Raw genomic sequence first — 22,897 nt, 5'->3', positions numbered from 1 at the left:
TTGAATATATCATTTCCCCCATCTTCTTTTTATATCTGTTATGGGAGAAGGCTTAAAAAGTTGTGACAAGCAGAATCTGTACATGGAAAAGGATTGTTGAAGGAAAGAAGTTAATAGTAGCTAGAGGGAAGAGACAGCTCACTAGTTTGTTTGCTTGCTTATTAACAGTGATACTGCAAACACAGAACTAAAAGATCCTGCCTGAATTGCTGTTCTGCACACAGTCATGTAGAAGGCCCTTACCCCTGAAGAGTTTCTAAAATATCTACTGCATTTTATCTTCTGAGGACCCTGCAGCAAATGTGAACTCCTTAGTCAAGGATATAACCTTCAACTGTACACACCAAAAGAAAACATCAGGAGAAATCAAGAGCCAGTATCCAATGAATCAAATCCCTGCAGAGTCGAGAAATCTTTTGGGTAGCAATAATAATCCAGTAAATATCCACCATCAATCTCTTCCAAGCTAACATGTGGAGATATGCTATCCTGATCCTTAATGAGGCAGATGATTTTTATGAGCATATGAACATTAGTTAAGTTAGAAAGGGGGTGGGTTGAAAGATCTCAGGTTTCCATGATGTGAATGATGTCAGAGAGTAGAAAATCTCCTTTCTCCTAAAGCTGTTGCTCCCATGTTGAAGAGAGAAACTTCTACTGATACTGTGAGTGGGACTTTTTTGTTTTGTTTTCTTGGGATATATGAAGATATGTATGTAAATCACTAGCTGTAGTGTTTTTTAAGTGTTTTAGGTAGCTGCTCTGGACTTCTTTGGTCCAACTCCACAGAGCCCATGTTAGATCATTTCTGATGGATTCTAAGACCAAAGCTTGAGTGCAAGTACAAGCAGTCATGTTTGCCTGCCCCCTGGTTACGTTCACAGTCAGACAGTGGGGTCTAGCTTCACAAATAGTATCTGCAGAGTCATTTTAGTCCTTTACACTGCTTGACACAGGAGCTATCAGTTGCATAGGAGGTGATCCTAGAGTAAAGCTGGAGCCCAGAAATGAAGGATTAGAAACAGTACACCCCTCTATTTGGCTGCTTTCAGAGTTCTGTCATTCAAGGTGATGCTGGAGTCAGTCCAGTACTGCAGAGTAGAGATTTATTTTCTCCTTCTAGTTTTTTCTGTCGAACTTACACAGGTAACAGTGAAAGGCAGGTGGGAAAGCTTCAAAACCCTTTGTCTGTGAACTGAATACTGTTTAAATTGCAAAATAGAAGCAAGCCAGCCCCACCACCTGAACTCTGTCCCAAAGCTCCCCTGAGTCTTGGGTGAGGGGCTTACCAGTCTAAACAAGAGGTTAGTTGACCTGGACTTAATGTTTGTTACGAGTGTATGCTTTGGCACTGTGGACCCAGAAGTAAATTTATGTCTAGTGTTTCTGTATTCGTCATCTGTCTTTGAGGGCTATATAGGTCTGCACTGCCCTGTACAAGCACACACATGACGTTTCTAGTCTGGCCTCAAGTAAATACTGGTTTAATGGATGCAGGGGAAAGTCACTGTAGTGAGGGGTCTCAAAGGTATGACAACAGCATTGGCTATTGTATGAACTCCTGGATGTACAGTCCCTTTGCAGTTTCATTAGCATAATTGGAACTGGAACTTACTTTAGTGCTACTCAAATTTGGATTGATTATATAAGTGGATGATAATAGTAATGCTTAATACTTTAACAGTACTTTACATGGTCAGAGAAGTGTGCAAACATTAACTAAATAATCTTCACAGTGCCCCTGTGAGGTGGTAATTAGAGATGGAAAAGACCCATTACTGGATCATAAAATTCTATTCTCTTGCCAGGGCAGCATACATTCACCCAGCAGAGGACATAGCGGATATTAAACTACTGCCGTGTTTGATCTTTGATCCCCTGGTGACTTTACTTCAATTTGGGGCTTTCCTGAGCCTGTAAAGGGACTTTACAAAGTTTTAAGTAACTTGCAACTGAAGTGTTCCTTTTTGATGAAGGTAAAATAGAATTTTACTGTCCTTCTCCTTGCCTACTTCTCAATGTCAGTAGAAAGCAGTATATCTGATTCTCCTTAAAAGGAATAAGAAAAAGATGATGCTGTTTAAAGATGGGTTAGCAATCTCTTGCTTAGAATAAAGAGGTAGGAAAGAATCCTGCCTCTTGAGAGTAAAATCCCCTAATACTGCCTACCTGCTAGCAGTTCGGTGCTGATGGTACATGGGATATTTCATCAGTAACTATATGAAATCTCTTTCCATCACCAGATGTTTTGATAAAAGCACCACTCATTGATTATATCCTGTATTTCATCAGGTTTCCAAGGTCAGAAAGCTCACTGGATGTTCAGGACCTGCACAAGCTACAATAATCAATACAATGATAACCTTCACTGCTATCAGTTTTTGTCTTTTTACTAGTGTTTTGACTGATGGTTTTCCTAGACAGTTCCTATGCTTTGATTATAATTTTGACAAAACACCTCTTCTGAATAATTTTTGAAGTTGTAGCTATAAGTAAACTCTCAGTGTGTTCGATGTGTGTTTACTTTGTACGCAGAAATATCTATGCACTGTGTAACTTTTTGTATGAACATGGAAAATTCAAGTCTCAAGAACTCATGCACTAGTTCTGATGCTTGTGGCATTGGGAACAATTGTAGCATATCATTAGGAACAGTGAGGTTGTGCCAAGGGATGGTGTGGTACTGTCTGAGGACAGCAAGGCTAATGGAAGCATCTATGCCACTCCAGGGAGAGATGTGGGTTCAGGAGCACACCTGGATTGCTTGTATACCAACGCATGCAGTATGAGGAATGAAAAGGATGCAGTGGAAGTTTTTGACCTTTCCCAGAGCTATGATATCACAGGTATTAGTGAGTCTTGGTGGGACAAGCCCCATGGCTTTAGTAGTGGGATGGAGAGCTGTCAGCTGTTCAGGAGGGACAGGCAGGGCAGGCAAGAGGGAGGGGTTGCAATGTAGGTAAGGAAGAGATCAGACTGTGCGGCCATTGCTGTTAGGGGTGATGTGGTAGAGAGCCTCTGGGTGAGGATTAAGAGCAAAGCAGATGTTGTTGTGGGTGTCTTCTATCGACTGCCCACCTGGGATGATGGCACAGATGAGCTGGGGGAAATCTTGGGATTGGTTGCCCTTTATGGGAGACTTCAAATTCCCAGACGTAAACTGGGAATATAATACTGCTGTGATAAGTAAGGCTGGGAAATACCTGAAGTGTTTTAAAGATAGCCTCCTGCCACAAGCACTGAGTGAGCCAATGAGGACAGAAACCCTCCTGGACTTGTTTGAGAACAGCAAAGGCCTTGTGGGAGACATGGCGGTAGGTGTCTGTCTTGGCCACAGTGATCATGGATTAGGTGAGTTCAAAAACGTTGGTGTAAGGAGAAAAACAATGAGCAGAGTTGCTACTGTGAACTTGAAGAGACCAGACTTTAAGCTTCTCGGGGAGCTAGCTAGCAGTGTCCCCTGGGAATTTGATCTAGGAGGTTTAGGGCTCCATGAGAGCTCGTCTCTTTTCAAGAACCGAGTTTTGAAAGCCCAGGAGTGGGTAATCTCACTGAGTCTCAAGCCAAGCAAGAGGGGCAGAAGACCAGCCTGGCTGAACAGGGAACTCTGCCTGGAACTAGAGCTGAAGAAGAAAATATGGTAGCAAGGTCTGGCCTTACAGGGAATAACAAGGTGGTTCTCCTGCTACATTGAGCATTGGTGTAGCCTCATCTCAAATACTGCATGCAGTTCTGGGCTTCACAATATAAAAATGATGCTAAGGTACTTGAAAACATCCAGACGAGGGCAGCAAATCCGATAAGGCATGTTCCGTGAGGAGAGGCTGAGGACACTTGGGTTGTCCAGTCAGGAGAAGAGAAGGCCAAGAGGTGACCTCATGGCTCTCTGAGACTCCCTGAGGAGGGGAAGTGGAGAGGGTCGTGCCGGTCTCTGCTCCCTGATCTTCGATGACAGGACACAAGGGAGTGGCACCAAGTTGCGCTGGGGTGGGTCAGACTGGACATTAGGGAAAAATTCTTTACTGTGAGGGTGGTCAAGTACTGGTCAGGTTTTCTAGAGGGGTGATTGATGCCCCATGCTGGTCAGTGTCCAAGAAACATTTTGACACATCCCTCAATAATATGCTTGAACTTTTGGGTAGCCCTGAAGTGGTCAGGCAGTTGGACTAGATGGTCTTTGAAGGTCCCTCCCGAGTGAACTGTTCTGTTCTCTTCTGCTCTATTAGTGATAGGTCTGTTCAGGGTGATGAGACGGTGAAAATTGAAGCACTAACTGTTAGGCTGGGGCAGACAAGTTCCTGGACCTGGCTTACCAGATGGTTTGCACGAGAGCCATTAGTGCTCCAGGAGTGGCGTAGGGAATGCCAATCTGATGAGAGGATACGGGGGAGAAAGAAGAGTAGCACTTTGAGATGGGGGGAGAGGAGGGAAGCAAGCTCGATCCATTCTATCTAGTTTATTTTTTAATAGTGATAGGGAACCTTAATATAAATAAAGGGAAAAATATAGACGATGTAACTTGCTGGTTGAACAGTCAACAGTGCTGATTGAAAATGGCTTAAACAGTTTATTTTCTTGGCTCTTGGTGAGAAAGCAGACCTCATACAAGCTTTGGCAAGTTTACTTAAATCAGTGCTAATTTCTTAATGATATCTCTCTCTATATATATAGTATAAAGAGATTTAGATGACAACATTTATCAATTAAAATCTGGGTTCATCTCTATCCATAGGAATCTCTTGAACTTTTTGCTTTTTACTGTTAGAAGAAAAAGATTTTTTAAGTAAGATGTACTATGCACATAAATTTCTCCTCAAGTTTGCTACTTTCAGAGTACTAGATTTTGACCCATAGTAGCAACTCTAAAACTCAAAGCAGCGAGCTGTATGAGTTCAATAACTAAGGCTCTTGTTTGGTAATTCACCAGAAAGAGCAGTCTGGAAAGTGAGACAAGTGGAAGCTGGAAAATTGGGGGCACGTATCTGACATACTGTTGTGCTGATAAGCATGAAAGCTTTAAGTTCCTTCAGTGTACAGTTTCCAGGTAATATTCATTATAGGATCAACAGAAATCACTATCTGTGAGTGCAATAGCACTTGTAAACAAAAAGCTTGATTTTTCAATTACCAATGTTTTGTTGTAATTGTTATCAATCTGAAGCATTATTTCTTTTCTTCTTCAGTGTAAGAACAAAACCACCTGAACCATTAAAAAACAGAAAAAAAATGTATTTGAGTTGTGCTTACAGTCAGATATAGTTACAATAGTATTAGTTTCTATGTTATTGTGAGGTTCTTTTTCCCAAACACATTTGAGACCAAGAGCTCATTTCTATCAGTCAAGTTTTGTTGAATTAATAATTGCAACTATCCTCTACAGGGTGATTACAGCCATCTTAGTGTTCTAATTATTGCTAAATAACTTTAAACAGAAGCTAGTTGCATCCTTAGTGTAATTGTGCTTATTTTTAATTTCTAATATTAATGAATAGTTTTAGAGAATGTTGATTAAAATGAAAAAAGGAAAATAGAGAAAACTCGGTGAACGTGAACTAAGCAATCATTTATGAACATTTCAATACTTGTATAAACATTTTAAGGGCAATGAAAAAAACAGCTGTTAACTTTATAGTGGATCAGAAACAACCAAAAAGGTGCTATTGTAGTTTCTTATATTTTTGGATACATCTATCTTTGAGTTAGCTACAGATAAACATGCAAGATTGAAAAGGACATTTACGCATTGTTTTTGTAAGAAAGAGTAGCCTTGATTTTAGGCAGCACTTTGTAAAATTAATAAACAAAATATCTGGAAGCCTTGATTAAAGTTAGAAAACCACTGTCGAAAACACTATTCAAATAGAGCCAGATAGATGTCGTGGTTTGAAGAACTTAAAATATCAGTATTTGTTAATTTCAATCCTTAAAATACACTAGCACAATAGAAAGATCAGTGACAAATTATGAGATACCTTAAATAGCTTTGAAGATCTTTTCTTACCTGCTTGTGATCATTTCAGAATTCACACTTTTAAGCTTTTGCAACTTTAATAAGAATCTTTAAAATAATAAAGCTGGAATTTGAATCATCATCATGACCATTATATCTACTACTCTGGGAAACACCAGATTCATGGCAACAGTGTGTGAGAGATGGCAACTGAAAAAGTAGCAAAACAAGGTGGTGTCTTAATTCACCAAGAATATCCCTGATAAAACTTTGAGTATAATTCAGTTCACCAAGTTGTTGCTGTGTTGCCATGCGTACTAGACTGCCTTGGCTAAACTTAACATTTTCAGGTGAAGCATTGCCATTGGAGATGCCTTCTTTCTTCAGCACACAGAAAAAATGAGGATAGAAACCTCCTTCTTAAATCATTCTAGTGGATATTAGAGGCGGATAGAAGATGGTGATGGTTGTGTCAATGTTTGTATCTTGGAAAAGGAAAGTGCTTTTATTTTATTGCAAGTTTTGAGCTGGCTCATTTGATAATAATATTATGCAGGACAAACTTGGCCATGCATTTGCAGATGTGAAGTCATCCTGTGGGAGTATATCTATACATCAGTGATGTAAGAAATCAGTAACCTGAATAAGTTCTGACAGTCTAGAATAAAGTAATAGTTGTTGGAATTGAACCTTGATACTCTAGTCGATTAAGGCTACCATGACTTAGGAAAGTATAAAATGAATGATACTAAGGTCATATCTCATTCTTTTGAAGGTGTAATTTAAATAATTTCTTAAGAATTTTTGGTTATTTTATGTATTTGTAATAGGGCCATCATACCTGATAAATGAATTTAACTGAAGATATATTCTGTGCCTCCTTTTATCAGATTGTAGCTAATTGGAGGTATGCTTGTTATCTACAATAGGAGAAATACAATAGGAGAATAGGGATTGTGGCTTCTCATTTCTGAAAAATTCAAATCCTGAAAAAAAATCACATTTCCCTTTTGACTTTCACACTTCAGATTGTTGCATTTTTTCCATTTTCTGAATGAAAATGGATAGGAATATGAATAGTTCTGATACTTCCCTAAAATACCTGCACATAACTATGAACGACAGTGAAAAGGATGTTTAGTTTCAATGGATCTATAGAATCTGCTCTAGTGGCCTATGCATATAGATTCACAGGGATAACAAAAAACTAAATTTAAGCACACCAGGACTGACAAACTGACTATTGTAATTTTTTTTTTTTGTCTGCGTACGCTGGAGGACATACACGGGGAGGCAAAATTTCTGGAGGCTTGCTTAGCTTTTCTCTGTTGGTCAATATTAGTTGATATATTTTAATGAATAATCTGAGGAAAAAAGATTGTTGAGATTCTGAGGGATATATGCAAAACAGTTCCATTCTAATAGAATAAATCACAGAATCACAGAATTGTCTAGGTTGGAAGAGACCTCCAAGATCACCCAGTCCAACCTCTGACCTAATACTAACAAGTCCTCCACTAAATCATATCACTAAGCTCTACATCTAAATGTCTCTTAAAGACCTCCAGGGATGGTGACTCAACCACTTCCCTGGGCAGCCCATTGCAATGCCTAACAACCCTTTCAGTAAAGAAGTTCTTCCTAATATCCAACCTAAACCTCCCCTGGCACAACTTTAGCCCATTCCTCCTTGTCCTGTCACCAGGCACGTGGGAGAATAGACCAACCCCCACCTCGCTACAGCCTCCTTTAAGGTACCTGTAGAGAGCAATAAGGTCGCCCCTGAGCCTCCTCTTCTCCAGGCTGAACAATTCCAGCTCCCTCAGCTGCTCCTCGTAAGACTTGTTCTCCAGACCCCTCACCAGCTTCGTCGCCCTTCTCTCCTTCTCTGGACTCTCTCGAGCACCTCGACGTCCTTCTTGTAGCAAGGGGCCCAAAACTGAACACAGTACTCAAGGTGCGGCCTCACCAGAGCCGAGTACAGGGGGACAATCACCTCCCTAGACCTGCTGGCCACACTGCTTCTTATATAAGCCAGGATGCTGTTGGCCTTCTTGGCCACCTGAGCACACTGCTGGCTCATATTCAGCTGACTATCAACCAGTACTCCCAGGTACTTCTCTGCCAGGCAGCTTTCCAGCCACTCATCTCCCAGCCTGTAGTGCTGCTTGGGGTTGTTACGCCCCAGATGCAGGACCCGGCACTTGGCCTTGTTGAACTTCATACAGTTGGCCTCAGCCCATCGGTCCAGCCTATCCAGATCCTCCTGCAGAGACTTCCTACTCTGGAGCAGATCGACACATGCACCTAACTTGGTGTCGTCTGCAAACTTACTGAGGGTGCACTCAATCCCCTCATCCAGGTCATCGATAAAGATATTGAAGAGGACTGGCCCCAGTACTGAGCCCTGGGGGACTCCACTAGTGACCGGCCTCCAACTGGATTTGACTCCATTCACCAGAACTCTTTGGGCCCGGCTATCAAGCCAGTTTGTAACCCAACGAAGCCGACGCCAGTCCCAGCCACAAGCAGCCAATTTTTGAGGAGAATGTTGTGGGAAACGGTGTCAAAAGCCTTACTGAAATCAAGGTAGACCACATCCACAGCCTTTCCCTCATCCACTAAGCACATCACTTTGTCATAGAAGGAGATCAGGTTCGTCAAGCAGGACCTGCCTTTCATAAACCCATGCTGACTGGGCCTGATCGCCTGGTTGCCCTGCAAGTGTCGTGTGATGACACTCAAGATAATCTGCTCCATGAGGTTCCCTGGCACTGACGTCAAACTAACAGGCCTATAGTTCCCCGGGTCTACCCTCCGACCCTTCTTGTAGATGGGCATCACATTTGCTAGCTGCCAGTCGACTGGGACCTCCCCTGATAGCCAGGACTGCTGATAAATGATGGAAAGCGGCTTGGCCAGCTCCTCTGCCAGTTCTCTCAGTACCCTCGGGTGGATCCCATCCGGCTCCACCAACTTGTGTATATCCAAGTGCTGTAGCAGGTCGCCAACCATTTCCTCGTGGATTGTGAGGGCCACATCCTGCTCCCCATCCCCTTCCACCAGCTCAGGGTACCAGGTATCCAGAGAACAACTGGTTTTGCCACTAAAGACTGAGGCAAAGAAGGCATTAAGCACCTCAGCTTTTTCCTCATCTCTTGTAACTAAGTTCCCCCCCGCATCCAGTAAAGGATGGAGATTCTCCTTAGTCCTCCTTTTGGTGTTGAAGTATTTGTAAAAACATTTTTTGTTATCTTTAACTGCAGTAGCCAGATTGAGCTCCAGATGAGGTTTGGCCCTTCTAATTTTGTCCCTGCACAGCCTCACAAGAGCCTTATAGTCCTCGTGAGTGGTCCTCCCTCTTTTCCAAAGATTATAAACCCTCTTTTTTCTCCTAAGCTCGAACCACAACTCTCTGTTCAGCCAGGCCGGTCTTCTTCTGCGTCGGCTCGTCTTTGGGCACGTGGGTACAGACCGCTCCTGAGCCATTAAGATTTCCTTCTTGAAGAGTGCCCAGCCTTCCTGGACTCCTCTGCCCTTCAGAACCACCTCCCAAGGGACTCTGCCAATCAGTGTCCTGAACAGCTCAAAGTCAGCCCTCCGGAAGTCCAAGACAGCAGTTTTACTGGTCCCCCTCCTGGCTTCGCCAAGAATAGAGACTTCGACCATTTCGTGGTCACTCTGCCCAAGACAGCTCCCGACCACCACATCTCCCACCAGTCCGTCACTGTTTGTGAACAGAAGGTCTAGCGGGGCACCTCCCCTGGTCGGCCCACTAACCAGCTGCGTCAGGAAGCTATCTTCCACGTTCTCCAGAAACCTGCTTTCTCTGTGCTGTGTTGTGCTTCCAGGATATGTCTGGGAAGTTGAAGTCCCCCACGAGAACAAGCATCGACGATTTTGCAACTTCTGCCAGCTGCCCGTAGAACTCCTCATCCGTCTCCTCATCCTGGTTCAGCGGTCTATAACAGACCCCCACCAGGATGCTTGCCTTGTTGGCCTTCCCACTGATCCTAACCCACAGAGACTCAACCTTATCAGCCCCAGCCTCAAGTTCCACAACATCAAAACAATCTCTATTATAGAGAGCCACACCACCACCCCTTCTGTGCTGCCTGTCCCTTCTGAAGAGCCTATAGCCAGTCATTGCAGCACTCCAGTCATGAGAGTGGTCCCACCACGTTTCAGTGATTGCAACCAAGTCATAGCCTTCCTGCTGCATGATGGCTTCCAGCTCCTCTTGTTTGTTACCCATGCTGCGTGTATTAGTGTAGATGCACTTCAGATGGGCCATTGTCTTCTCCCCCGGCCTTGCCATTGTTCCCCCTGGCACAGCTCCAACAAGCCTTATTTCAGCCCCATCCCCCTTCTTACCTAGTTTAAAGCCCTCTCAATGAGCCCTGCCAGCTTCTGGGCTAGGATCCGTTTTCCCCTTAGGGATAGGTGGGACCCGTCTGCGGCCATCAGGCCGGGTGCCGAGTAAAGCGCCCCATGGTCAAAAAAAAACAAAATTTCTGTGTTGGCACCAGCCTCTGAGCCACGTGTTAATCAGGTGGGCTTTCCGTGTCCACTCTGTACCCCTCCCTGCCACCTTAGGGATGGACGAAAACACCACCTGTACTCCCGCTCCATCCACTAACCGTCCCACTCCCCTAAAGTCCCGTTTGATAGCCTTCACTCTTCTTTCTTCAATATTATCACTGCCAGCCTGGACTATCAAAAGCAGATAGCACTCAGAGGGTCGAACCAGCTTGGGAAGCTTTCTGGCAACATCCCTGACCCTGGCCCCAGGGAGGCAGCAGACTTCCCTATGTGTAGGGTCAGGCCGACAAATAGGGACCTCTGTCCCCCGGAGAAGGGAGTCACCTACAACAATTACCTTTCTGTCTTTCTTGGTGGAGGCAGTCTTGAGGCGTGGAATCGACCTCCTCACCCTAGGTATCCTCCTGGGTAGACTTTCTACCTCATCTTCACCCACCAGTCTCTCAAGCTCTAAGGCCTCAAACCTGTTGTGTACTCGCACCTGGGAAGGTGGGGGCAGTAGAGGGTGGTCTCTCCTGCGAGGTCGAGCAGGGACCTGTCTCCATCCCTCCTCAACTCCTAAGTCCCTTCCCTCTGCCCGACAGGGCAGGGGGTCCACCCCCATTTGGGGTGTCTCACCCTGGTACCTCTCCTTCAGGTCCTGCGGGGAGTTGCTCCACCAGTCTATCTCCCGCTCACACTCCCTGATAGCCCTCAACCTCTCCACCTCCTCCCTGAGCTCTGACACCAAGCGGACCAGGTCATCCACCTGCTCGCACCTCACACACACAGTCCCTCTGCCTCCCTCAGATGGCAGCAACAGGCTCAGACACTCCCTGCATCCGGAGACCTGAACTGCCGCATTTTTGAGGGTGGTTACAGACTTTCTAGAGAGAGCAGTCTGCCTGGTGTAGACCATTGCAGCCCAGCTAGCAGTCGACAGCCGTTAGAGGAGTTGTTCGTATGGTCGGGGAGGGAACGTTCTGTGCTTTCTGCCTTCCTTCCTCGCCCTTCCTGCGCGAACTGCCACGCAAACTGCCGCGCCCCGCCCTTCTGACGCACCACGCCCTGTTTGCCCGCCCTGTTTGCACACTTCCGGTCACTCGCGCTCCCTAGGGGCTGCTTTTGAACGGCCGGGGAGGGGGCGCTGCTGGCTCCACCTACGCCTCGTCAGCCTTCGTCGCGAGGGCTGCCAGGTCCTGGCGGCTCCCTCGAGTGGCCTCGATGCCGGAAAAAAAACCCTGCCTGTCCCAATCACCTGCTCCGCTGCAGAACGCGTCTGCTCCGGAGCCGATCGCCTCGGCAAGTGGCTGTGAAATGGCGGTGGCGCCCGATTTAAATGCTGTAAAATTTAAAGGAGAATGAGAGTTTTAAAGTAAACCTACAAATAGGAAATCTTCTGCACTATCTGCAGTTTTGTTTTCTTTAATGCTTTGTGAGTTTGTTTATACAGTTTCCATGCCCTTCAGTTGCATAGGACCGTTCAGATGAATATCTGCCTTTAAGTATCTGGATATGCTCAGTAGCACACTTCACCTAATGTATAGATAAAAAAAAAAAAAAAAAACCTTCAGGTACTCTATTGCTGTGTTCAGAACAATGCCTCCTACATTGTATTTAATATCCATTGCCATGGTCGTAAAAGTGTTGCTTTCTAAAGCTGTTATATATATTAACTGAATGCTCTGTGAAGGATAAAGTTGTTCAGATCCCTAAACTTTGAGTGAGAAATGATGGTAGTTATTAAGGACATCAGAAATCTGACAATCAAAATGCAAAATGTTTTCTTCTCCCCTGAACACAAGTCTTTGCCTCTAGTCCAGTATCTTAAACTTTCTCCCTCCCAGCATTGTGTTGCAGTGTTGAAAATCAAAACAAGTTTGAGTCGATTGGTGAGAAAGGCTACTATATCTCTCTGGGAACACAAATGTCTGTCATTCTTACAAGGAAAAACGATTTGGATAAGGCTTCCATTTGAGAAACTGTAATTTATACTCTGCAGATTCAGTTCTCTCTTGAAGGAGTTAATTACTAGTGATCCAGCTCCAGCCTCATTAAAATTTCTCTTTGCTTTGGTTTGTGATCAGTGTTACAACACTAAATGAGGGCAAATGAGGAATGATTGAAGACAGGGTGTCGTTACAGCATTTTTCTTGCAGCTAAGAAAAATATTGGTTCATCCATGCAACTGCTTTTTGATCATTCTTGAGCTATTCAAAAGATATCTCCCTTCCCAAAGAACAATTCTTGAGGAAACTTCCTTTAACAAGGTTTCCCTGCTAGCACTAAATACAGGGTTGAACCCAGTGCAGTATATAGCTTGTGATATGGTTTGACAGATAATTAAAAAAAAAAAAAAGAAAAAAGGTTTTATGTAATACCTTTAAATTTTCTATCAGTTAGTTATTTGGAATGAGGGAGGCGATATATGTTTCTATAACCTCTGGTTTCTAAATCTTTAATCCTTCTCAGCAGAGTTAACCTTAGAAACTGCTGGTTTTAATTGAAAGCTTACATTCCCCTTCTCTCCTGGGTTATGCCAAAAGCATGAGAACTGATAATGCTACTGTGCATGGCAGATGCACACAATAGCTACAACTCTGATTTTGTTGCAGTGTGTAGGATGTGGTGCTGCAGGTAATGTAGCTCAATATAGTATTTTCTTTACTGTGTCTGAAAAGTTCCACTTGAAATCACATCTGATAAATGATTATATTTTAGAAAAGTAAACAGTAAAAAAGTATGTAGAATAGAAAGTGACCTGAGCTGAAATTGCATTGCAGAGATGTCAGCATGGTGTAGCAGCTCAAAGTAAGTTATTTCCTGTCAGGATTTATATGTCCCTGCTTTTGTTTCTTGATAGAATTTCTAAAAGCCTCTTCTTTACTGACCTCCAGCTGTCAGTAGTGACCACCGACAGTATTTCATTTTATGGTTTTTTAGTTGTAGGAATAATTGTACAAACATACATAGATTGAGATGAGGGATGGACATACTACACAGATTTTTTGAATTCCATTTTGAGTGCTGCATAAGATAAATTCGTAGAAAGCTCCACAGAGGTTTGAGTCTTCCCTGTGGCTTGCCAAATGTATTTTCTGTTCACTCCTGACAACTAAATGCTTCAGCAAAATTCACTCTTGGTTCTGTGGGGGTGGAGAAAAAAATTTGTAAGAATTTATGCAAGGGTGATTGGAACTAGCTGCGAAGTCATTGTCAGTATTACATGTGCACAGATGTTTTAAGAAAAAAATACCTTGAAGCATGCACATAATTTTTAGCAATTGATGTGGTGGCAACCAGTGAAAGTGAGATGAAATTTTAAAGTATCGTTTTGTATGGCATTGCATTGACACACATTAAATTTGTGGTAGCGTGATTGTAAACAAGTTTATTTCCCACACAGTACACAAACATGACTTCATATGTTTTCAGGCAGTCATCTGTTGCCTGTTAGATTATTATCATATTTTTTTAACCGTAATAATCTCCCAGCTATCATCTTCTGAGTATCCTAAATTATAGGCAACAAATGAGCAGTAGGAAACATATCCCATTCTCCAGGCCCCTCTTAGCACATTTGCACAACTCTGACCCTAAGCCATGGATTTGAAGTGCTGAATCATTGGCATAGGGTCCTGACTTTTCCTTTTTCAAGCTGGAAAGCACTTGTAAAAAGTAGCCATCTGGCTTTGGCATAGCAGATTGAGACATTCACAACAAAAAGATGGCTGACAGCTCTGACTCAGCTGTGCGATGTAATTAAAGGTCTCAAGAGTGAACAAAAACTGTACAATAAAATTTCAAAGCTGAGGATTGGCTTCTGTTTGTTTACGTTAGCAGTTTACTAAAACTCCCACCATAGGTTTGTTTGGTTGCTGGTTCTGTAAGACACACATAATAAACTGAAGACACTACCGCTGATGAAGCTTATAAGTCCAAAAAAAAAAAAAAAGTGCATAATGAACTAAATATGAACTAAATCTCATCTGGATTGATTGAGTCTTTGTCATATGCAGCCTGTGGATTTATTGGGAAGGTTAATATGGGAAAATTGGTCTTTTTTTTTTTTTTTTTTTTTTGGTTTTGGCCAGAAGATTACTAATGATTTTGCTTTCCAAAATTTCTGTAGTCAGTCAGCACAACACAAAGTGACTTTTGAATCACTGTACTTGTAAATCTTCACTATGAGGAATAGGATAGTGAAAGCGTTTCCAAGTATTAATCAGAATTTACTTTTACTGACTTAACCTAAATTAAACTGAAGAAAAATTGTAGATGGAACTCCCCTGTGCCGTGGAGTTCCTGGTATTCAACATGAGAATAATTATAAAACATCCTGATAATATAAGCAGTGATACTACTTCTTTTGGTTCCTCTTTTCCAGTGGTGTGAAGAGCCATCCAGTATTTTAAAAATGTGATAGCTGCCTGGAATTAAAAAAAGAAATTAGATTGAGACCCAGAAGCTTTCCTTATTTTGTTTCCAGCTAAATTCCAACCTTTCACGTCAACAAAGGTAATTAACCTAATAACGACTATTCATTGTATTCTTATTGTGAGCCTGATAGACCCAATTTACCACTGACAGCACTAAAAGGATTCCCCATTTAACTTGTTCTCCCATTCTCCTGATAACTCATTAGTGAGCTCTGGCTTTGCTTAATGCCTGAGACACAAAGAGTAAATTGGTTTGCATAAATCATTCACTACCTTCAAGGGACAAAATCTTTTGGCACATTCTGAGTTTGTATTTCCTTGATTTTCTTTTCAATGGATTTAGAGACCAATTTTGCATTTTCCCCACAGGCAGACCCTGTGTCTAGTTGGTATAACAAAACACTGAATTTATGTTAAAGTAAGGCCGTATTACTAAGCAAAGTGTTCAAATGTAGTCTCTCATGAAATAGAATTGCATCTGTGGGATTCAGAAGTAACTGGAACAACCTGTTCATTGATGCGCTTAGTATAACAAGCAGTGATGGTGAAGACTTCTCTAAATGGAACATCTTGCTTTTCGTTCTGGATATTATCAGCCACTCAGAAATTCTCTCTGGTTTGTATTTCAACATATAGGTGTTTCTAATGAATAAATTTGGTCAATCTTGAATAGTACAGGCTGGTGTTACCTGTTATGTCAAAGACAGAAAATGAAGCCCAATTAAAACAATGGGAAAATCTTGGAAACTGTAATTAATCAAATTACTGGCACACTTTGAAATTTTTTTATCATTGAGCAGAACAGTTAGCTCAAGTCAAATCTGCAAACATACTTGAGTAGAAGTTAAAATCTTTGCGTTAAATACATTTTTACGATAACATGAAAATCCTGTCAAATTTGCTTTTGTAGCAAGTTTTAAGGCCATATTTCAACTTCCTTTAGGTGAAAAATAAAATACGTAAATGAAAAAATTGATATTATTTGATGCGTTAAAAATGGTTTTAATATGGAGGTTATGTATAAACAGTTTGTTTATCTGTCTTATAGACCATGGCTCCACAAGTTCATCATCAGGAAAGAGAATGTGTGGCTGAGGATGGCCTTACCTCACTGACTAATTGCATGTTTTCAAGAAACTGGTATCTCTGAATATTAGACAAGGAAATAGATTTAGACAGAGATAAATCTGCTGATGGTAAGCCACACTGCATAATTTTTCAAAAAAAAAAAAAAATCTTATATCCCAAAAGTTACTTGAAAATGTTGTGACAGATGTCATATTTTAAACATAATGTATTCAATGAAGAGTACATATATGTGCATTGCATAGAGCTGAAGTCTCTTGGTTTATATCTAATGAACAATGCTAATTTAAACTACTCAGTAAAATTAGTAGCATGAATATTTCATAATTACTAAGTATTCCATTCAGTATTTTCTGTGCCATTTAGATTAATATGTATGAGAAATTCAATTATTTTCCTGTTCTGCTTTCATAGCAGTGTGGCTAAATTCTGTGTGCATTAGACATTGCTACTATTTTGGTCTTGAAAACTCCTATCCTAAATTAGCTGTGGGTATACTATAAAATGAAGCTGATTGTAGGCATGTACACAATACAGTGGAGTTGGAGATAAAGTTACTGCTGATGATTGGTCCATGGTGGTTCTCAGTCGCTGAGGTTGTGAAAAAAAATTACAGTAGAATAGGCTTTTTCCTGTCATGTTGAGGTAGTCACTCAGCCTGAGTTACAGTGTTCACATGAATTCTGAAGCTGGTAGAACAAGAAACTCATCTCCACTTGCATGGATGCGGATCACATGAGTAGGGATGCTAAAAGATATAATGCTGGCAGTGTAGTTTGGGTTACTGAAGCTTTTTATTCATGTGTCTACAACCATTTTATGTAAGCAGTGCTGAGATTCCATAAGCATTCAAGAAAACAAACTTGAAGGAAGGGAACCTAAAGTGACATGATATAAAGGCGTAAGTGTAAATACCTACTATGATCAAATATACTGAGGTTCACGTAGCACTACAGTGACAGCACTACCACTGTAAATGAAAGTAAAACAGTCACAGGATCTCTTAGGGAACAGAAGTAAAAAACGGAGTATAATTTCCGTAGGAAAACCCTTATTCAGGAATAGAATCTAGAGGAATGCCACATGCAAGTAAATTATATGTCCAGCTAAGAAATATATCTCTTTGTCTGCTAGGGATTGTGAATTCCTTTACTTTCAGCTTCTCATTCTGAGTCAAATCCTACAGATTTGGGGGCCCGTGCTGCCTTTGAATCTCTTGCTGCTACAAGTGTTAGTTGTGTTATTGGGTATTTTATCTCAAGGCTGAAGGGGGTGGAAGCGCATTAGCAGCTGGTGCTCTGAAACACAAGTGGAGCTATTTACATGAAAATAAATAAATGAAAATATCTAAGCAACTCCAAGGCTAATAAAAATAATGAACGAGCTGCGCTGCCCCATTAGACACCTTTTTGTTGTTGTTGTTAGCTAAATAAGTTTATGCTTTACTATTTCTGTTTGGTTTTGATTCCTCCCATCCCACCAGTAAGAAAACTGCTGACAAAAGAGAAGACATTTTTCTTTCTTCCCTAGGCAAATGGCATATGCCTTAAAAGGATCATAAAGAAACTTCCAAATAGTTTCTTAACAGTATCTTGTATAGCATTAAAGACAGTAACATTAATTTCCCTTATGACTAAAGTGAGCCTTTGTCTGTCTCCCAACCCGAAAATCAACAAATTGTTAAAAACCTCAAGAGATTTACATCTCAGATGCCATTTATTTCTCATCAAATCTTCATTCTTATGGGCATCTGTCTGCACAAGAAAAGCTGTATCAATTTACCACAGTGATCTGCCACTCTCTTTGAATAGATTGCAAACTTGAACAACAGGCAGATTAAATTCTTCCAACCAACAGAATGAAACTTTTTAAATTGAGATTCAATTTTGTAAAAGATTGTAGCAGACTGAATGTCTCTATGAAATGCATAAAATAAAGGAAAGCCGCTGTATGGTCAGTGAAGTAAAGAGAAAAAATAGATTATCTCTAAAGAGAAGCAAAAAATATTTTCTTCCTCTCACTTTTTTTTTTTTTTTCCTTCAGACACAGCATATGTTTGAGATGTACAGGACTGAGCATGTTCACAAAGATCTGAGTGAAATAACAACGTCATGAAATCTCTCAGCACTCACTGCACATTACAGGTGTCTGCATAAAGGGCCTGGTCCTGCAACAGCAGAGGGTGGCTGAAAGACTTCACAAGCTTTGGCACTGCTTCATATCAGGCTCCAGGACAGGTCTCAGCTGAATTATTTTAGTCTGTGATGGTGTACTAGGTCAACTAGTCACAGGCTAAAACTGCAAGCAGACCTTTATGTCGTGAGTAACTTCATTATAGGTGATTAGGTAAGAAATTATTACTGAAATTATTCCTTTTTTTTTTTTTTTTAAGATTTCCATAATTGTGTATGGAAAGGCAGTTTCTTACAGATCAGATGATTTTTATTTCAGTGTCTTCTATTGGCAGATTTTTGTTGAAAATGATCACATCTCCTTTAGCTGATGCTACCAACTGTAAAAATTTTACCCTATGAGGATGTAGGGGAGGGCTGTTCCAGAAAGGGGAGAGCGAAGTTGACAGAAGAAAGAACCAGAAGAGGTTAAAGACACTCCCATCTGCTGGAGGAACTCTTACATGATGGGGAGGATGTTTGCTGTTCTCTAGGCTTAAAGAGGTATTTTGGAGGTTCATAAAATGAGAAAGATAGTTAAAACATCCATTTGGCTTTTGTTTGCACATACATATAACATGACATTCTGATCATCATAGTTTTTGTTGTTGTTGTTGTTTGTTTGTTTGTTTGTTTTTAAGTTTATGGCCCAAAGTTCTTACAGGTAAATACATGTAAAGACATGATATTTGTTTATCTCACAGGCTGCAATGGCTCTGGAGAAAACCATTTCTGCTGAAAAACTTTGAACACACTTTGTCATCTTTTATTCTTTTATGCAAAGAAACAGACTATCTTCTAGTAAAATGTTTAAAATATCAAAAAGAATTAAACTGTTACTTCTCTCAAATGCAATAAAAGCTGTGCTGTCCCCTTGTCACCGTTGCCAGATTCATATACAAACAAAAGATATACTTTTTTTTTCAGATATATCCTTTAATCAGTGCAAAGCTTGAAATAAAAGCTATATCTGATTATTAGCCTTAAATCTTAATCTCCTTTCCTTGTCATATTCCTGTCATTATTTTAGAATGTTTAAATATAGATTAATAGATGGGAAGGCATGTCTATCCACTGTAATTGTGTAGCTATTAGAAGACCAAATATCTTAACAGCTTGAACAGCAGTGAAACCCGTGAGAGAAAAGGTTTAAATATAGCAAAGTGTAGTTTTCAATTTAGGTGAAACAGGGTGGATTATGAGTTGTTTGTGACTACTACCTCACTGTTTATTTTGCTCAAGATTTGTAGTGGTAATTAAATGATGACTTCTAAGTAGTGCTGAATATCTGTGAAAATAAATAGAGGCTGTCTTTATAGACACAGAGATAAAATGAAGGTATTTGTGAAGTATTTATTTCTCTGTTTAGCATGTATTACTGTGGGAATATCTGTCTTTATTTAAAATATTTGTTTATTTGCAAGTCCTGTGCTTTCTTTTTTGTTTTTGTAATGGGAGTAAGTCAGTCTTTCAAGTATATTTACAAAACAAACAAAAAAAATCTTCAGTGGCTTTTTTTGTATAGCACAGTAGATTCATGGCATACTTTGAGCAGAGTTCGGTTTAGAAAGTTAGCTCTACACTGCAAATCATCAATGTATTTGCAAAGTATGGGCTGAGGTTTTCAAAATTATCTCTGGCTGATGTCTGTGAGTTTTCATTACATTATTCTGTCAGGATAAGTCTCTTGTAAATGAAGAATAACTAGTTGTTCTATTGTTTTCTACCCTCTAGTCATCTTCCCCATACTTTGACCATTATAATAGTAGGCATTGTCCTTGGATGGTTGCACGTCCAGTACAATGGTACGAAATAGGAATTCTCCTCTGATTTGTCTTACCACTTAACCTGATTTTTCATTAAAATGATGTTCCTGTTTCAACTGGATAGTGCTGAGTTTGATCAGAAAACAGGACAAATTTCCATTTTCTCCTAAAAGCAAACAACAACAACAACAAAACTCTGGGTGAAGTGATAGCTCATGTTCAAAACCAATTTTTATGCCTATTTTGTGTCACTGTTAGTACCTCTAATTGCATATGGAGTATTCCTGAGAGGAAGTCCATTCTCTTCCTCAACTTAGTAAAAGAATTAAAAATGAGCAGCTGGTTTATTTGTCTGGCTTCCAAGCAAACATAAAGCTTCCAGAGCTTGTTGAGACCATTTTGATATGATTGTTGTCCTGCTCTTTTTTAACTTCTGATAATAAATATACATCAAACAACGTTTCCAGGTTTCTGGATAATCTCTAGTTCTGGTAACTGATTTTTCCCCTTTTTAGGCTACATTAGCAGTGTCTTTCAGAATATTTTCAAAAGATTTTTCTCCTATCTCCATAATTAACATTTACACTGCCAACACTTGCAAATGGGGACCAATCTTGCTTGTAAAAGTAGGCAAGGGAACCTCTTTTTGTCTCCTGTTCCTCCCATGAAGGTGAAAGGATTCAGAAGTAAGCTAAATGCAAAAATCAGCTAAAGGAAGGCCTGACAAACAGCAGTTTGATTGCAAACCAGAGCCAAACATTGTATATTTTTACATGGAAAATGCAAAAAAGGGCATGGCCCCTTTTATGGTCTGTCACTTAATTCTATTCTTATGGCCCAACTTGACTTTCATCTACTAACAATCATTGTTAGCAATGTTGTCCTAGATTTAAATGCTTCCATTCAGAGTCTGGACTCCCTTTCTGTTTAACTTTGTATTAAATGTAGGGTGGAGGCTGTTGCTGGGAATGCATGGTCATGGCTGAACTGGCGTTACTTCAGCCATCCACACTCAGTTATTTTCATTTGTTGATGGGCATCTGAGGCTAGTCAGGCAATTAAACTAAATGTAAAAATAAGTTTGATGGCTCAGTAGTTTCATCATGAGAGTGTTATACTACTTGGCTGAACAGCTGAACAGACATAGCGCTGCTTATACACAGTCTGCCTAATTGGTATTTCTAGGTGTTTTCTAGAGATTAGGAGACCAAAGCATTAACAGCAGCTTTTCACTGTGGTTCCAGAGCACTGCAGTAGGGATACTCCTTGATAGAAATGAATGACACTTAGAGTCAAGGTTTGGGAAATGAGAAGTTTTCATACTATAAAAAAGGAAAAGCTAATATGTATATACATATATATCTGTATGGACAGGCTTATCTATTGCAATCTGGCATAGACAGTGTTTTCTACTTTTTTGTTTGTTGGTTTGTTTATTTGGAAGGCATTATTAGCCATTTGTTTCTACATACAAAACAGCAGAATGCTAATTTTCAGAAAAGTTTATATGATATGCCTGTTACATGTTATCCCTTGTCAACTGTAAGCAAGCACAGCCTGTCAGGACTGATATACTGGAAAAGAGGCAAGGGTTCTGTTTAAAGACATTGTTAAAATGCCAGCTCGAGCCTCATCTTGAAAATTTAGGAAAATTAATTAAACTTTCTAGGTTCGATTAGCTGATTTTTCTCTGCTTATTAATATCAGCCAGCTGACTTAACTTTCTCTATTTTATCATATTGGGAAAGGGAAAAAACACCCCATAATAGACCAGTAAGATAATACAGCTATCTTATACACTGTAGCTATAACTATTTCACAGTCTACTTTTCTATTGAGATTATGAGGCAACTGCTAAATCAGCTGGTTGCTTTCTTTCTCTCATAGAGTATTCATCTTGTTCAGTTTGCACTTCTCAAGGTTTTGGCTGGTAGAAAGGTCTTATCTAAACTGCATCTGATCATATGCTGTGAGCTGTTTCTATTTTGCCACCTATTTCTTACTTCTCACACTTCCGTCATGTTTGGTTAGCCATTCCCTATTCCACCAGTTGGTCCTTGCTGCTCTTTCCTTAATCACTCCTTGCTCATCGAGCTGTTCTGACTGCTGCGGTTCTATTAATAATTTGTTACTTCAGCTCTTACAATATAAACATTGCTGAAGGCTGACACAACCTTACCGTGAATATTGCTTATACCACTTTGACTTACTAGAAACTCTTTAGCAAAATATCCCACTTTTTTTTTGTTGTTTACAAATTATTATTAGCCCATAGCTTTGCATTTGCAAAATCTTTGAGTTGGCTGTGATTTCTCCTATTCTCTTTTAGCTCCAGACTTTTTTTTCTGTACCAGTGAAATAACATATGTTTAAAAAGGTTATATTTTGTTAGTCATTTTCATTTGTCTCCTTTTCTCTTAAACAGATACCCACACAGCACTGTTCCTGGGCTTCTATGCTCTCTGAAAATCTCCTGTGATGTTCTTTTGGGATTCAACCATCAAGTTTAGATTAGAATGCTGTGTCACCACTCCACAACAGTAGGACTACAGTAATGTATGGAATAAGATGATCCCAATTCTCTAATCCCAACATTAATTTTTGTCCATCTGAGTATGGACTCTCTTAATCTGCCTTTTTATTACATATTCTATTCAAAATTCTGAAGACAAAAATATGATTCCCCCCAGTAACAGCTAGAAAAACAGCATCAGAGTAAGTTACAAAGCCATCAGATTCAGTCCACTATGTCTTAATTCCTCATTAATCTCAAAGTTATCAATAGAGAGAAGGCTTAAACTAATGATATAAGTAGACATAGTCAAAATATAACACAGTGAGCAAGAAAAGGAGTCCACTTCAAATGATTGAAACAATGAAGGAGGAAAAATCTTCATCAATGGCAATTCATTGATGTATCTGACTGGTCATAGCGTAGCATATTGTGGACAGATGGAAATATTA

The 22,897-nt window shown here is 40.4% G+C and overlaps 1 long non-coding RNA gene across 1 annotated transcript in view; it reads left to right on the top strand.

Moving 5' to 3' along the window:
• Positions 1–19,161, top strand: part of LOC308181501 — a 46,873-nt gene extending 27,712 nt beyond the window's left edge. The window contains exons 6-8 of the long non-coding RNA XR_013941478.1: positions 14,859–14,989; positions 15,959–16,106; positions 18,040–19,161. This is a non-coding gene — a long non-coding RNA (uncharacterized lncRNA). The remainder of the gene's footprint in view (positions 1–14,858; positions 14,990–15,958; positions 16,107–18,039) is intronic.
• Positions 19,162–22,897: the final 3,736 nt, after the last annotated feature.

Source organism: Anser brachyrhynchus (genome assembly GCF_964034855.1).
Source record: "Anser brachyrhynchus genome assembly, chromosome: 1".
NCBI classification, from domain to species: domain Eukaryota; kingdom Metazoa; phylum Chordata; class Aves; order Anseriformes; family Anatidae; genus Anser; species Anser brachyrhynchus.
This window is presented reverse-complemented; position numbering and strand designations above follow the sequence as displayed.